The 15,662-nt window shown below is 44.1% G+C and overlaps 1 protein-coding gene and 1 pseudogene across 3 annotated transcripts in view; both read right to left on the minus strand.

Annotated features, from left to right (window-relative positions):
• Nucleotides 1-15,662, minus strand: part of LOC308585762 (lactosylceramide 4-alpha-galactosyltransferase pseudogene) — an 86,719-nt pseudogene that overhangs the window by 36,967 nt on the left and 34,090 nt on the right. The window contains exon 1 of one of the 2 annotated variants that reach the window (XR_014013508.1): nt 7,544-7,562. The exons of the other annotated variant lie outside the window; for it this stretch is intronic. The product of XR_014013508.1 is annotated as a lactosylceramide 4-alpha-galactosyltransferase pseudogene (transcript). Of the gene's footprint in view, nt 1-7,543; nt 7,563-15,662 lie in introns of those variants that run through there. 2 annotated transcript variants of the gene reach the window in all.
• Nucleotides 1-15,662, minus strand: part of LOC308585763 (lactosylceramide 4-alpha-galactosyltransferase-like) — a 58,166-nt gene that overhangs the window by 8,464 nt on the left and 34,040 nt on the right. The gene's annotated exons all lie outside the window — the stretch shown is intronic.

A 15,662-nucleotide genomic window follows, 5' to 3' on the forward strand; every position in this document is an offset into this window, starting at 1 on the left:
CAGAAAGGGCTGAACTCCTCAATGCCTTCTTTGCCTCAGTCTTCTCCGATAAAGAAAACAATGCCCGACCTGAAGAATTTGGAGCAAATGATTCAGCAGAGGAAACACAGCCCAGAATAACTAAGGAGATAGTACAAGAATACTTGCCTAGTCTAGATGTATTCAAGTCTCCAGGGCCAGATGAACTGCATCCAAGAGTATTAAAAGAACTGGCAGATGTGATCTCAGAACCACTGGCAGTCATCTTCGAGAAATCCTGGAGAACAGGCGAAGTCCCGGCAGACTGGAGGAGGGCAAATGTTGTCCCTATTTTCAAAAAGGGGAAAAGAGAGGACCCAAATAATTACCGCCCAGTCAGTCTGACATCAATACCAGGGAAGATTCTGGAGCAGATCATTAAGCAAACAGTCTGTGAGCACCTAGAAAGGAATGCTGTGATCACCAATAGTCAGCATGGATTTCTGAAAAATAAGTCATGTCAGACTAACCTGATCTCGTTTTTTGACAGAATTACAAGCCTGGTAGATGAAGGGAACGCAGTGGATGTAGCCTACCTTGATTTTAGCAAGGCATTTGACAAGGTGCCCCATGATATTCTTGTAAAGAAGCTGGTAAAATGCGGTCTTGACTATGCTACCACTCAGTGGATTTGTAACTGGCTGACTGACCGAACCCAAAGGGTGCTCATCAATGGTTCCTCTTCATCCTGGAGAAGAGTGACTAGTGGGGTGCCACAGGGTTCTGTCTTGGGCCCGGTCTTATTCAACATCTTTATCAACGACTTGGATGATGGACTCAAGGGCATCCTGATCAAATTTGCAGATGACACCAAACTGGGAGGGGTGGCTAACACCCCAGAGCACAGGATCACACTTCAAAACGACCTTGACAGATTAGAGAACTGGGCCAAAACAAACAAGATGAATTTTAACAGGGAGAAATGTAAAGTATTGCACTTGGGCAAAAAAAAATGAGAGGCACAAATACAAGATGGGGGACACCTGGTTTGAGAGCAGTACATGTGAAAAGAATCTAGGAGTCTTGGTTGACCACAAACTTGACATGAGCCAACAGTGTGACGCGGCAGCTAAAAAAGCCAATGCAATTCTGGGCTGCATCAATAGGAGTATAGCATCTAGATCAAGGGAAATAATAGTGCCACTGTATTCTGATCTGGTCAGACCTCACCTGGAGTACTGTGTCCAGTCCTGGGCACCACACTTCATGAAGGACACTGACAAACTGGAATGTGTCCAGAGGAGGGCAACCAAAATTGTCAAAGGCCTGGAAATGATGCCTTATGAGGAACGGCTAAGGGAGCTGGGCATGTTTAGCCTGGAGAAGAAGAGGTTAAGGGGTGATATGATAGCCATGTTCAAATATTTAAACATAGAGGGGGGAGAAAGGTTGTTTTCTGCTGCTCCAGAGAAGCGGACACGGAGCAATGGGTCCAAACTACAAGAAAGAAGAATCCACCTAAACATTAGGAAGAACTTCCTGACAGTAAGAGCTGTTCGACAGTGGAATTTGCTGCCAAGGAGTGTGGTGGAGTCTCCTACTTTGGAGGTCTTTAAGCAGAGGCTTGACAACCATATGTCAGGAGTGCTCTGATGGTGTTTCCTGCTTGGCAGGGGGTTGGACTCGATGGCCCTTGTGGTCTCTTCCAACTCTATGATTCTATTCTATGATTCGATGACTTCCTCTAAATAGTTACTGCATAAATAAAGCCTTTGAATTCCAGAAACTAAGTGATTATTCCAATCAGATTCACTCAGGCTCCAAGGTCTGCTAACATTTAGCTACTCCACAAGCTACACATCCTCTTCTGTGAGATTGTCCCTTCCAAATAACATGTTGAGTCCAACATTTGCTTTTTTACAAGTCACTTATAGAAGTTGGGTTGGTACTGAAGCCACAATGCTTACATTGGTCAAAAATTCGCTTTTGTTACGTGATCTTAGAAGGGGTGTGGCTATGATGGCTGTCATGAAGACTTCCTGCTCTTCAGAATGTACTGCCATACCACTGCTCCTTATTGGAGAATCTCCTTGGTGGAGGGGATGCATGATCTGTGATGATCCAAAACTTATTTTGGAGTGCAGACCCTGTTCCTTAGTCATGAGGGCATCATGCCAAAAAACAAAAACAAAAATGAAGCTTTGGACCAGACATGATACCAGGTCATATTGTAGGGGAAAGTCTCCTTGTGGCTGGGCTGTACAATTTGGAGCATGCAAAAACCAAGTGTGGCTTTAGCAAGCAGACACAGCCCCCTGGTAGTGAACATGTCCCAAGCTTATTTATGGGTACATATATCCCAGTTCCTTATTCACAGGGACACTGGCAATTCTTGATGTGGGACTATCCTGGTTGAAAGAGGCTGTTGGTTTTTTTGTATCTTTATTTTAGATCTTGATATTTATGTGGAAATTGCTCGATTTCGTTCTGCATTTTTTAATGTTTCATTTATTGCTTACAACCCATGCTCTTTTTCTAACTCACCATGAAGTTGTTGAGGAAGTAAGTGCCACATTTCAACATTTGGGAAAGAAATGTGCCAGTACTGAGACAAAACCCAGGTTTAGGATTTCAGTGTTTGATTATGTGAGGGGGGAGGCTGCCAGTGTGATAGGGAAATAAAGCTCTGCGACCGCAGGAAATAATGTGTCCTTTGAAAACAGAGTTTTGGCGGAAGGCGGGGAGAAATTCCTGTATGCTGGCTGGGAGAGGCTGCGTGAAGCGAGTAGGTTTCATGGCTGGATTCTTGCTGAAACTATGAGGGGAGCAACAAGAAACACACTTGGGGTGTAATGCTCTGCACTCCCTCCATCCATCAAACCTCAGGTGTAAATATGTGTACGTCATCCACATTTCTTAAAGACACTACAGACTCCACAATGTCTCATTCCAGCGAAACACAAATCCTGGTTAAGTGCCAAGACCCCTGGAATCTTGCTACTGTTCGGCAGAGATTGGGGTGGCAGGGAACAGTATTTTTTCATGTTGCAAGCCACCTTGAGCGTGGTTTGAACTGTGGAAAGACAGCATATACATGTATGAACATATGAAAATGTGAGTTTTCTGAATGATGGGGGGAGAAAACTGGTGTGAGGACATGGGAGGAGAATTTTTATGCGTGACTTCTAATTTTTTTTTTAAAAAAGTGGTCAACTATTCTACAGTAAAGGCTGCTGTGGGGGGGAGGTGTTGGTTTTTATTTATTCATTTTACAGTCAAACAGTGCATTGGACTTTATGAAATCGATCAGTAATAAACGTCATGCTTGGGCGTTCAGAGAACACCAGGTCACACCTTTGGGAACTGGCAAGCAAAGAAAAAAGAAAAAGAAAAGAGGAAGCACAATGGCAGACGTGTGCTGGAGTGATCACCTGAGCTAGAGCACACCTCATTCAGAGGCATACCTAGCCATTGGTAAGGTTGACCCCCGCCAAGGGAGTCCCAGGGAGTGGCAAAAATATTGTGAGTGTGCACCCACTGCCCCATGGAGAAGGAGGCACTTGTCTCCAGCATGACCATCTTTGCATCAATAGAATTAGCAACAGCTTCCCGTGTGTGTGTGTGTGTGTGTGCGCGCGCGCGCGCGCACATGTGAGAAATGGAGCCACAAAGAAGACAAGTGAAGCTGGGTTTCTCTTTGCCCATAGTTACCAGAGTTGAGGATTGACTGGGCTCACTGGCACTGCTTGCAACACCTGGACAAATTAACACCCTCTTCCAACTAGCAGTGTCCTCTCTCTCCTCACCACCACCACGTGTGTGCGTTTGAGAGTAAAGTAAAAAGAGACTCAATCATTATTCACCCCGCCTGAAAATGCCCCTCTAAATAATTTAGGAAATATAGGGAGCTGCCTCAAAATGAGTTAGATCACCCAACCATCAGTGTCATCTACACTGAATGGTATCAGCTCTCAAGGGTTTGAAGGAAGGTGCGGGGGACAGGGGGGGCAATGATATATTCCTTGCCAAGGGTGCAAGAGAGCGCAGGTATGCCTCAGTGCTCCCCAGTGGGGTCTGGGGAGTTCACTGCATCCCACCGTGCCGCTCAAGCCTGTGTCTGCCAACTTGAAAGGCAGAACGGGTGCCCCTGCCATGGACGAGCCTCCGTCTCCAGCATGATTTGTGCTTGGCTCTTTCTCCTTAATCTGGAATATTGGCATTAATCAAGAGGCGCTCCTGGACTGCCAATGGACTGCACTCAACCAGCTGCCAAAAGTGCGGGAGGAAAATGCGGTCAGCTGCAAGAATGATGTAATGAAGATTAACTGTCAGAGACTAGAATGAAGAGGAATCATAGAATCATAGAATCATAGAGTTGGAATAGACCACAAGGGCCATCAAGTCCAACCCCCTGCCAAGCAGGAAACACCATCAGAGCACTCCTGACATATGGTTGTCAAGCCTCTGCTTAAAGACCTCCAAAGTAGGAGACTCCACCACACTCCTTGGCAGCAAATTCCACTGTCGAACAGCTCTTACTGTCAGGAAGTTCTTCCTAATGTTTAGGTGGAATCTTCTTTCTTGTAGTTTGGAAGAGGAATGGTGGAGATCGCCGCCAGCCCCCACTTCTCCTGTAGCTGACAGGGAAGAGGGAGGGCGGGTTGAGTTACAGCCGAGCTGTGAGGGAGATAACAAGGCAGAGACAGGCAAGCAGCCAAGTTATGAGGAGTTAGGAGAAGCAGCGGGGGAGATAGAGCAGCCAGTGGACATGATCCGCCATCCCCTAGAATGCGACATTCATTAAGGGTGCAAGAGCAACGAATGCAGAGGTGTTTGTCCATGGGGGGGGGTCTTTGTAGGGTCAGAGGCTGTTGGGAAAGAGGAAAGGGGGAGGAGCCAGAGGAGCAACTCCATAATGGAGAAAGGACTGGAGTCTCTGTCTGCCACCATAATGACTGAATAAATCATAAGCAAAAGCTTTCTTGTTTTCTCCCTGCTTCTTCTGTCCTCTCCCCCATGCTTTTCAACATTTACATGCGGCCGCTGGGAGAGATCATCAGGAGGTTTGGGCTGGATGTTCATCAGTATGCGGATGACACCCAGCTCTACCTCTCTTTTAAATCAGAACCAGTGAAGGCGGTGAAGGTCCTGTGTGAGTGTCTGGAGGCGGTTGGAGGATGGATGGCGGCTAACAGATTGAGGTTGAATCCTGACAAGACAGAAGTACTGTTTTTGGGGGACAGGAGGCGGGCAGGTGTGGAGGATTCCCTGGTCCTGAATGGGGTAACTGTGCCCCTGAAGGACCAGGTGCGCAGCCTGGGAGTCATTTTGGACTCACAGCTGTCCATGGAGGCACAGGTCAAATCTGTATCCAGGGCAGCTGTTTACCAGCTCCACCTGGTACGTAGGCTGAGACCCTATCTGCCTGCGGACTGTCTCGCCAGAGTGGTGCATGCTCTGGTTATCTCCCGCTTGGACTACTGCAATGCACTCTACGTGGGGCTACCTTTGAAGGTGATTCGGAAACTACAACTAATCCAGAATGCGGCAGCTAGACTGGTGACTGGGAGCGGCCGCCGAGACCATATAACACCGGTCTTGAAAGACCTACATTGGCTCCCAGTATGTTTCCGAGCGCAATTCAAAGTGTTGGTGCTGACCTTTAAAGCCCTAAACGGCCTCGGTCCAGTATATCTGAAGGAGCGTCTCCACCCCCATCGTTCTGCCCGGACACTGAGGTTCAGCTCCAAGGGCCTTCTGGCGGTTCCCTCACTGCGAGAGGCCAAGTTACAGGGAACCAGGCAGAGGGCCTTCTCGGTAGTGGCGCCCACCCTGTGGAACGCCCTCCCATCAGATGTCAAATCGATAAACAACTACCTGACATTCAGAAGACATCTGAAGGCAGCCCTGTTCAGGGAAGTTTTTAATATGTGACATTTTAGTGTATTTTTCATCTTTGTTGGAAGCCGCCCAGAGTGGCTGGGGAAACCCAGCCAGATGGGCCGGGTACAAATAATAAATTATTATTATTATTATTATTATTATTATTATTATTATTATTATTATTATTATTATTATTATTGAAACCATCAGGGGGAGGGAGAGAATTCCTCAAGCCTGACGTTGACGGATAACAACTGAACACTAAATAAGAAATGATGCAATTCAGGGAGAAAATGATCAAAGTGTATGTTTGCAACAGGAGCGGGAAACCTGATTTTAAGAAATTGTATTAAAGTAAAGTAATGTGGTTGGATTTGTAATAATTTGGAAAAAAATAATTGGGGTAAAAGAGAACCCAGGTATGCCTCTGTCCTCATTCCAGATTTAGAAGATGTGGAACAGGGAGGGAGAACATTGAACGGAATTTAAGTATTTACGGTTCCAGCCTTCCCTTCTCATACGTAGTCACCCATTTCTGGTTAGCGTTTCTATTAACGTTGTTGCAAGATTGAGGGCATTAAAAAAAAATCCTACTTTGATTGGCGAATGGTAACTCTCATTCAGCTTTGGGCAGACAACTTCACTTTATTTTCTCCTGTGAAGAGAGATGTTGTGGCAGTTCCATTTTAAAGCCATGAGATTTTTTTTTGAAAATAAGAGCCAAGTGTGAACGCTTGACATTTGGACAGAAAATGGAAAAATATATATTTGACTCATTTCAGACTTTTAAGGCAAAGTGTAACATAACAAGAAAAACCAAAACACAGCCATTCTTCAAAATATGCGCTTGTCTGAACTTTGAAATGTAGTTCTCCAAACAACCGTTTACAAAAAATGCATATATATGGGGAAATTATTCATAAGCACAACTGTATTTATATTAATGACAATAACATATCAAAAATGCAGTGTGCTGGGAGAAATTGCCTGAAAAAATGTGTACATTACTGCATACAAAAATGTCTTTATTGGGAAAATTTCACGCTAAAGTACTGAGGATTTTTTAAATAAAAAAGACAACAATTTGCTGCAGAAATGTGGAGAACTGTATTTAAGATCGGGGAAAATGAGGAATGGGGAGAATCAAAATTGGCAGCACCTTTCTACAAACGGGTTACTGGCAACAGGATTTCTAAAAAGTATTTTATTCTAAATATAAATGCATACACAAAGGCAAGAAAACAACAAAGTAATAATTACAACTAATTGTGTGTGTGTGTGTGCATACAGCCTAATATTTCTTATTGTTTCTCTCTCCCCAAAATTATATTTAGTCATGTAATGTTTTTTTCAAATCTTATTTATATTTTTTAAAAAATGAAAATCCTTCAAATAGCACTAAGTTTTATTTACTTTTCCTAGAACTGGTGACCACAAACTTTCAAACTGTTCTGACTTTTGATCTTACTTTCTCAGTAAGCTCAGATACCCATTTTATCCTGCTATTCTTACAGTGTAGGCAATTCCAAAGTTCTCCATTGTGCCGCTAATAACATTTTTGCAGCTCTTGTTAAATTCCCAAACAGTGGTGCCTAGTTGGACTGATTCTAGTGCCAAGGACATCGTATGAATGCTGCAGAGCAAAAGAATAAAATAACTTGCATGAACGATATGAGGGGGAAAACCTCCTGGAAGGACTCACAGTTTGTCACTTAAGCTCTACAGGGCCATTCTTTGTGACTTTCCATTGCTTTCTGTTAAGAAGGTAGGTACAAATTTGATCCAGCAGAAAGAGATTCTGATGAGGCGTGAAAGCTTGATCTCAACCCTGGGTAGATGTGCCTTTCTTTGGAACTACGATTTGCATGTCTAAGTTCCTCTTTCTCTTGCTGGCTGTTAGTTCACTTTGCTGCCTCCCAATACTCTTCTTTCTCTTTCTCTTTCTGTAAGTGCTTTCAGATTGAAAGTTCTTCTCAGCATTCTCTAATGATTAGTGTGAAAAAGAACCCTCCCCCTGGAAGCACCCACAGAACTTAATAACTACTTACGTGTTTAAAAGCATTTATAAACGACTTAATGAAATTTAAATAATTTGTAAGCATCGTACAACATAAAAGAGCAAACAATATCATGAGAACAAAAATGCTGCATGAAAATGCTGCCAAAACTGTAGTATAAAAACCATACATAAACACACACACAAGGAATTCAAACACAGAAAATCAGCGTCCTTTCTTATGGGTCAGGGAATGTGTGCACACAGCAGTTTAGAGCGGATATGATGCACTTCTGGTGTACATGCTTTTCATATCACCCACACAATGTTGTCCTAATCAAAATGGCAGCCCCCATGTCCCCCCCCCAACATTAAATCAGATTTTCCCGATCTGCAGATAATCCTCTAGAAGAAGAAAAAATAATCCAACATCAATTGGCATGTTACTCCAGTGTGGACACACTGAAGCACATTGCGTGGGTTTGGTTTTGCTTCCTGTGTGTGTAGCGAGATTTTCACTCTTCCACTGCATGTTACTCCAGTTTCCATCTCTTGTTGCTGGAGTCATAAGCAGAGTCATAACTGAGTTACCTGCATACACATTGTATAATAAAGCAGAATATACAAAACAGAATTTTTTTAAAAAGGTTGCATATGGAGGAATAGTATGAAATGGTTTAAACATACAACAAATGATGCGTGCAGCAATGTTTAAATGAAACATTTAATACTATTCCTCCATATATTTGTTTTTCATGGGTCCACTTAGTTTTTGTATGCTGTATAGGCCATACTGTTCCTTTAAGTATATCGTTATAGGAAACACCTGAGGCTTGCTTCATATGTCCTATGCAATTGCGTTGCAAGTATCAGCAGCTACACTATCTAGTGAGCACTGATCTTAGCGTGGATCTTACTTACATATTCTGTTGAAAAGTACCGGTATGTAACTTTTTTATATTCTGTTTTGTATATTCTGCTTTATTATACAATGTATGCAGGTAGCTCAGTTCATCTGCTGTATGCCTTGTATCTTATTTCCAGCTGATGAAGACTATTACGAAATAGTAGTATCATTCAGGAGATACTGTCCTTTTGAGGCTTTTGAGACGTCTTCTGTTGAAACCTTTGAAAAACTATTGTGAGACTGTCCTTAGACATCTGTTCTGAACACACGGCTTGACGGTCCTTGCTACCACTCTGTTATATTGTACATATGAATTTTGATTGGCTTATTCTTATAATTTGAATGATATCATTATTCTATTATATATTCTCTACTAACTATTAGGGACGCGGGTGGCGCTGTGGTCTAAACTACAGAGCCTAGGGCTTGCCGATCAGAAGGTCGGCGGTTCGAATCCCCACAACGGGGTGAGCTCCCGTTGTTCGGTCCCAGCTTCTGCCCACCTAGCAGTTCAAAAGCATGTCAAGTGCAAGTAGATAAATAGGTACTGCTCCGGTGGGAAGGTAAACGGCGTTTCCGTGCACTGCTCTGGTTCACCAGAAGTGGCTTAGTCATGCTGGCCACATGACCCAGAAGCTGTCTGCGGATAAACACCGGCTCCCTTGTCCTGTAGAGCGAAATGAGCGCGCAACCCCAGAGCCGTTCGTGACTGGACCTAATGGTCAGGGGTACCTTTACCTTTACCTACTAACTATTAGCCTACAGGTTGTGTTTGTGTAATTGTTATTGGTTCTTATTGTTTTTGGTTCGGAGTCGTAAGTGTGGCAGTGCGCAAAACATACTGTTTCGCAGCAGTGCACTGTACAGCATCTTCTAAGAAAACTGTTGCTACGGCAACGCACAAGGACAGGGTTTGGTACTGATGCTGAATTCAGCTGGGAAGAGCTGCAGCAATGCTGCCACCACTGACTGGGATGAGCAAGGGTCACACAGCAGCAAGAGTCATAGACTATATCAATTAAAAATTATATATCTAGCCCTTAGGGCTGCAAAAGTAGTCTTTGAAGTATTTGAAGGCACTAAATTATATTTTACTCTATCAGACAATTGGTCCATTTAGTCCAGTATTATTTTCTCCTCAAACCAAGTGACTCTAGCTACTGGAGAAAGTTCACCACTCCCTACTGGGATCAAGTGAATCACAAGATCAGAATACACCAAGGTTTGGAAAGACGATAGTGTATGCTCGTTAATTCGAATCCTTATTCAACATCCTAATAACTGAAATGCCCCATTCTCACTTGCACAGGCCACATAAGAAACCTGGGTTCGGTGAGTGGACTGATAACGAAATCAAAGACATTAAAGTAGAGGTTAGGAGAATCTACAGAGAGTCTAGAGAGGCAGGCAGCTCCTAACTGCCTGATACATATTTTGTTAGAACCAGGCAACTTAGGGAGTCTATCCAGTTTAGCCAGATAAGACACAACCAGGTTTGCTGGGTTTCGCTGCTTTCAGCCATCCTTACCAGTGATCATAAGAAATTTTGGAAGGTTATTGCAGACCCCCCACAGACTCAAGAGCACCCGCTGACATTGATTCCATGTATGCTTTGGGTAGAGCATTTTAAGGCAATCTTTTATGATGATTGTATTCCATCAGACAGCCAAGATCTTGCCCCTTCCTTGACCCTGGTTGAGTGGCCTCCTGTCTCCATTACGGAAGTCAAAAAATTAATTTCTCAGATAAAACTAGGCAAAGCCGCAGGCCCTGATGCCATCCCATCTTAACTAATTAAAGCCAAGCCAGACTGGTGGGCTCTGATTCCAGCAGAACTATTCACTGTGGTGGACAGAACTGGAATTATGCCTAATTCATGGCAGAAATCCATAATTATCCCAGTCTTTAAAAAGGGGGACAAAAAGTTACCTTCCAACTATCGACCAATAAGCCTATTGTCAAATATTGGGAAATTGTATGCAAAATATCTATTATCCAAATTAACTACATGGCTTGACATGAACAACATCATAGGCCCAGAGCAGGCAGGGTTTAGGGGAGGGAAATCCACTTTACGTAACTGTATAGTGTTATCCCATTTAGCCACCAAGTACATGCAGCACCATAAAGAAGGACCATTTGTGGCCTTTTTAGTTCTTAAGGCTGCTTTTGACTCAGTCGACAGGAGGCTGTTATGGTCCAAACTGGAGTCACTGGGCTTAGACCCTAGGTTACTTTACCTTATTAAAAAGCTTTACTCTAATAATACCTGTCATCTAAGAATAACTCCAGGGGACGAGGTGTCATACCCTGTTGTTATAAACCAAGGTGTGAAACAGGGTTGTGTTCTTGCTCCCTCTCTTTTTAATCTCTTCTTAAATGACCTTGCCCATTACTAAAACTTGGTGGATGCTCACAGCCCAAAACTCAATGCATCAAAAATTCCCATTCTCCTATATGCAGATGATGATGATATGATTCTGCTCTCACGGACTAGAATTAGCTTAAAGCGTTTGTTAAATGCCTGTATCAACTACCTGTCTAGAATGAAAATGAGTATGAATTTCGATAAATGCAAAATAATGGTCTTTGGGAATTCTCGTAAGAGATATAGTTGGGTTTTTGGTGAGAAACACATCCAGCAGGTATTTGAATTCAACTATTTGGGGATCACTTTCCATCACAGGCTCTGGTGGTCTTCGCACTGCGCAGGGGCAGTAAACGCCAGCAAGGTGTCCATGCAGGCCATTTTGCGCTTCTTTGCAACAAGAGGTAACCAACACATCCCTTCTGCCCTCAAGGTTTTTAATGCTAAAGTTAGAGCTCAACTGCTCTATGGAATTTCAATCTGGATGTTTACCCAGTCAGTGGAATGAGTGCAGGCAGCCTTTCTTTTTAAGATTTTCGCTGTCCCATGTTGCATACCTTACACAGCCCTGTGTTTAGAGGGAGGCCAATATAAGCTAGAGACAGTTGCCTGGACAAGTTTTCTTTTATGCTGGCTAAACATTTGTGTTTCAGCAGACAAAGATTCTTTACTTAGCGAAGTTTGTTAGACACCTTCCTGTCCCCAGGGCTACAACTGTCTTGCACAAAGATACTCCTGCCAACCTAGAAGTTTGAAAGCATGTCAAAGTGCAAGTAGATAAATAGGTACCGCTCCAGCGGGAAGGTAAACAGCGTTTCCGTGCACTGCTCTGGTTCACCAGAAGCGGCTTAGTCATGCTGGCCACATGACCCGGAAGCTGTACGCCAGCTCCCTCAGCCAATAAAGTGAGATGAGCGCCGCAACCCCAGAGTCGTCCGTGACTGGACTTAATGGTCAGGGGTCCCACTCTTTAGCACCACATCAGAACAAATATCAAACCACATTAAACATGATTGGTGTTTGCACCAGTTCAGCAGTAAATATTCCTGTGGGAGAGCAATGGGGCAAGCAAACATCTGAACAAGCACAAGGTGCAACTGAGACCTTACGCATGCAAAGTGCACCCTCTTCCACAAAAGTAGGTCCTTCCCTAGAGCTCTGTAGGCAATTCCACGCAGAATCTCCAAAGCCAGAGTAAGATTTCTTTTGTCAGGGTTGGGACTCATGGCTAGCAAAAACAGAACCAATTCTGCACCAATTTTATACAGGATTGCCTATCTGGCAGCACAAAAAGGATTATTACTATTACTATTATTATTTATTATTATTATTACCTTCTCAGAGTGTTGCCATTGTTTAACTCCAAGGGACCTATGGCCTTTTCAAAATTAAAACAGGCAGTGGATCTGGTGGGGTTCTCCTCTCTATGCTCTGCCTCCACAATCCAAGGCAGTAAAAGGTAAAGGACCCCTGGACGATTAAGTCCAGTCAAAGGCTACTATGGGGTTGCGGAGCTCATCTCGCTTCAGGCCGAGGGAGCCAGCATTTGTCCACAGATAGCTTTCCAGGTCATGTGGCCATCAGGACTAAACTGCTTCTGGTGCAGCGGGACACTGTGACGGAAACCAAAGCGCACGGAAATGCCACTTACCTTCCTGCGGGAGTGTTACCTATTTATCTACTTGCACTGATGTGCTTTCGAACTGCTAGGTTGGCAGGAGCAGGGACCGAGCAACGGGAACTCACCCCATTGCTGGGATTCGAACCACTGACCTTCTGACCTGCAAGCCCAAGAGGCTCAGTGGTTTAGACCACATCACTTGTGGATACCAGCTGCTGAAAACCACAGGGCAGGGGAGAGGGCTCTTGGCTGGCCACTCTGAGAAGAGGAGGCTGGGCTAGAGGAGGCATTGGTCTGATCCAGAAGCCTCTTCTTATGTTCTCATCCATATTCAAGATAAATGCAGGGAAACTTGGTTGCGTTGTTAATTAGTACTGAAGACAGTACAATAAATTATTCAGTGTCCAATTTTGTATGTCGTTATTAACAACGGCAGAATGAGTGATCCTTGAGAGCTTGGCAGGTGTACATGCATTCAATATTTATAAATATTTGTCACACACTGAAAAATCTATGAACAATAAGGGCAAATGCCACTACATAGCACTATTGTCAAGCTGTAGTCAATGAGAGTCACTTCTTTGACTTTGCCACTGAACTCCTGATACAGCTATCAATCTTTCTGGTTGATGCAGGCCTGTGATGTGGTCGCTTTAATAAAATTCCCCATGGCTTCTTCCCAAATTGCTCCAGTAAGATGAGTCTCCCAGAGCCCCATTGGTAGAACCACTCAGACATGAGAGGTGTGGAATGTATCATCACTGAAGCAGTCAGATACAATATTTCCTGTAGCCCAGAGTGGACACACAGGGAAATGTTGCCCCAGACAGGGTGGACATCATCAACCTTTTATTCGACCGTCAGTCAGAAAAAAGTACAATTGTCAATACACAGTTAAAACGTCCAAGAAGATTTTTGAGCTTAGCCAACACTAAAATGGGCTAAACAGATAGCCCCATATCAATACAATCAATTAAAGTCTTGCGACGCTTAAAAGCTAAAAAAAGAAATTTGGCCACCAAGGAAGGTATAGCTCTAGTGACGTTATTCAGCAAGTGTAAAACCTGGTTTTCTCTGGGTAGGGAGCTAAATTGACATAGAAGTGGGTCTATAAATTTTGTCTAAGCTCTGCATAAGAAGGGCAAGTCAAGAGAATGTGTTCGGTGGACTCAACCACACCCATGGCACAATGACAGGTTCTCTGGGCGTATGGTACTCCCCTGTACCTTCCCCACAATATCGCAGAGTCAAGGACATTTAATCTGGCCGCTGTAAGAAGTCTGCGGTATTCCACATAGTGGATTTCTGCAAGGTAGGGGGCTGGTATGGTCCGATAGATCTGGTCCCCTAGGAACATCCCTGGTTTTACCTGGGCTATGTCCTCTTGTCTAGCAATGTCACTCAGTCTCCGGGAGATCACAGCTCTAGCTTGATTGTACGACATAGACTCAAAGTAAAGGTGAGACAATCCGCAGGATTGAACCTCATTAGTGACCTCCCTTTCCCACGATGATTGGAAATCGTCCCTCAATATCAAGGGGGCAATACCCACTGGTTTAAAACAAAGCTTGAGCCATAGCCAGAGCTTCGTCTTCAAGGCCACATACCGTAGAGCTTGCCAGCCGACCTCTAATCTCATAACTGCACCCGCTACCGAGGGGGGAATCCTAAGGATGGCTCTAAGGAATCGCGTTTGGATAGAATCCAGTTTCAAAAAGTCCCTACGGGAGCCTAAAGAGATGCCCACCAAAAGAAGGGGGAGGACTTTCATTTGAAAGAGTCTCAAAGCTATCGTCACTGATTGAGCCTGATTCTTAGCATATAGAGATCTAATCTGGATGGCTGCTTTAGATGCATTAGTTGTTATATAGTCTCTATGGGCCAGAAAAGACCTATTTGACCGTATTACTTGTCCCAGATATTTAAAGCAGTTAACCTGCTCTAGGGGGATCCCGTTCATCGACCATCGATAGAGTCTCGGTCGGGCAGAGAAGACCATGATCTTGGTCTTAGCATAGTTGGGTTGGAGCTCATGCTGATCACAGTATTCATGTAGAGCTTGCAACATTCTCCTCAGTCCAATAGGGGATCTAGCAAGAAGTGTGGCGTCATCCGCATACAGAAGAACATTCAGAGATCGGCCTGCTAGTTTGGGGGGGTGGAAAGCATCATTGGCCATGTGAGTCACCAGTGAGTTAATGTAAAAGTTAAACAATGCTGGGGCCAATAAACAACCCTGTCTTACCCCTCTAGTGGTGGTAACGGGGTTGGAGACTAGGCCTTTATTGTCTAGCCTGATTCTCAGAAAGGTGTTTGTATGGAGGCTGATAATCAGATGAAGGAGACGACGATCGATATTTGTTGCAGCCAGTTTTGTCCATAGCTGCTTTCTAGAGATTCGATCAAATGCCTGCTTAAGGTCAATAAAAGCCACATGAAGAACCTTTGGGGCTTTGCCGGCATACTTTTCCGCCAGGTGATTCAAGGTTAATATTTGGTCTGTAGTAGATCTTCCAGGGCGAAAACCCGCCTGTTCATCGGCAATGATATTGTCATCCTCCATCCATTTCGATAGTTTGTTTAGTAGGTACCCCGAGTAAATCTTCCCAATGACATTTAGCAAGCTGATTGGCCTAAAGTTGCTCGGCTCTGTACGTGGGCCTTTCTTATGTATTAATACAATCAACGCAGAGCTCCAGCTAGAGGGAAATTTTGCTGTTTTGTTTATATACGTGTAAAGTGCTGCTAAAAGTGGGATCCACCAATCTTTATTTGCTTTGATGGCATCAATGGATATAAGGTCATCACCGGGGGCCTTGCCTGCTTTAAATCGATCTATGAGAGTTTCAACTTCAGGGCATGTAACTGGGTCCCAATCGGGCAGTGCTTCCGGCTCCACCGTATCTCCGCAGGCATCATGGGCTGCATA

Source organism: Podarcis bocagei (genome assembly GCF_964188305.1).
Source record: "Podarcis bocagei genome assembly, chromosome: 4".
Classification (NCBI taxonomy): Eukaryota; Metazoa; Chordata; class Lepidosauria; order Squamata; family Lacertidae; genus Podarcis; species Podarcis bocagei.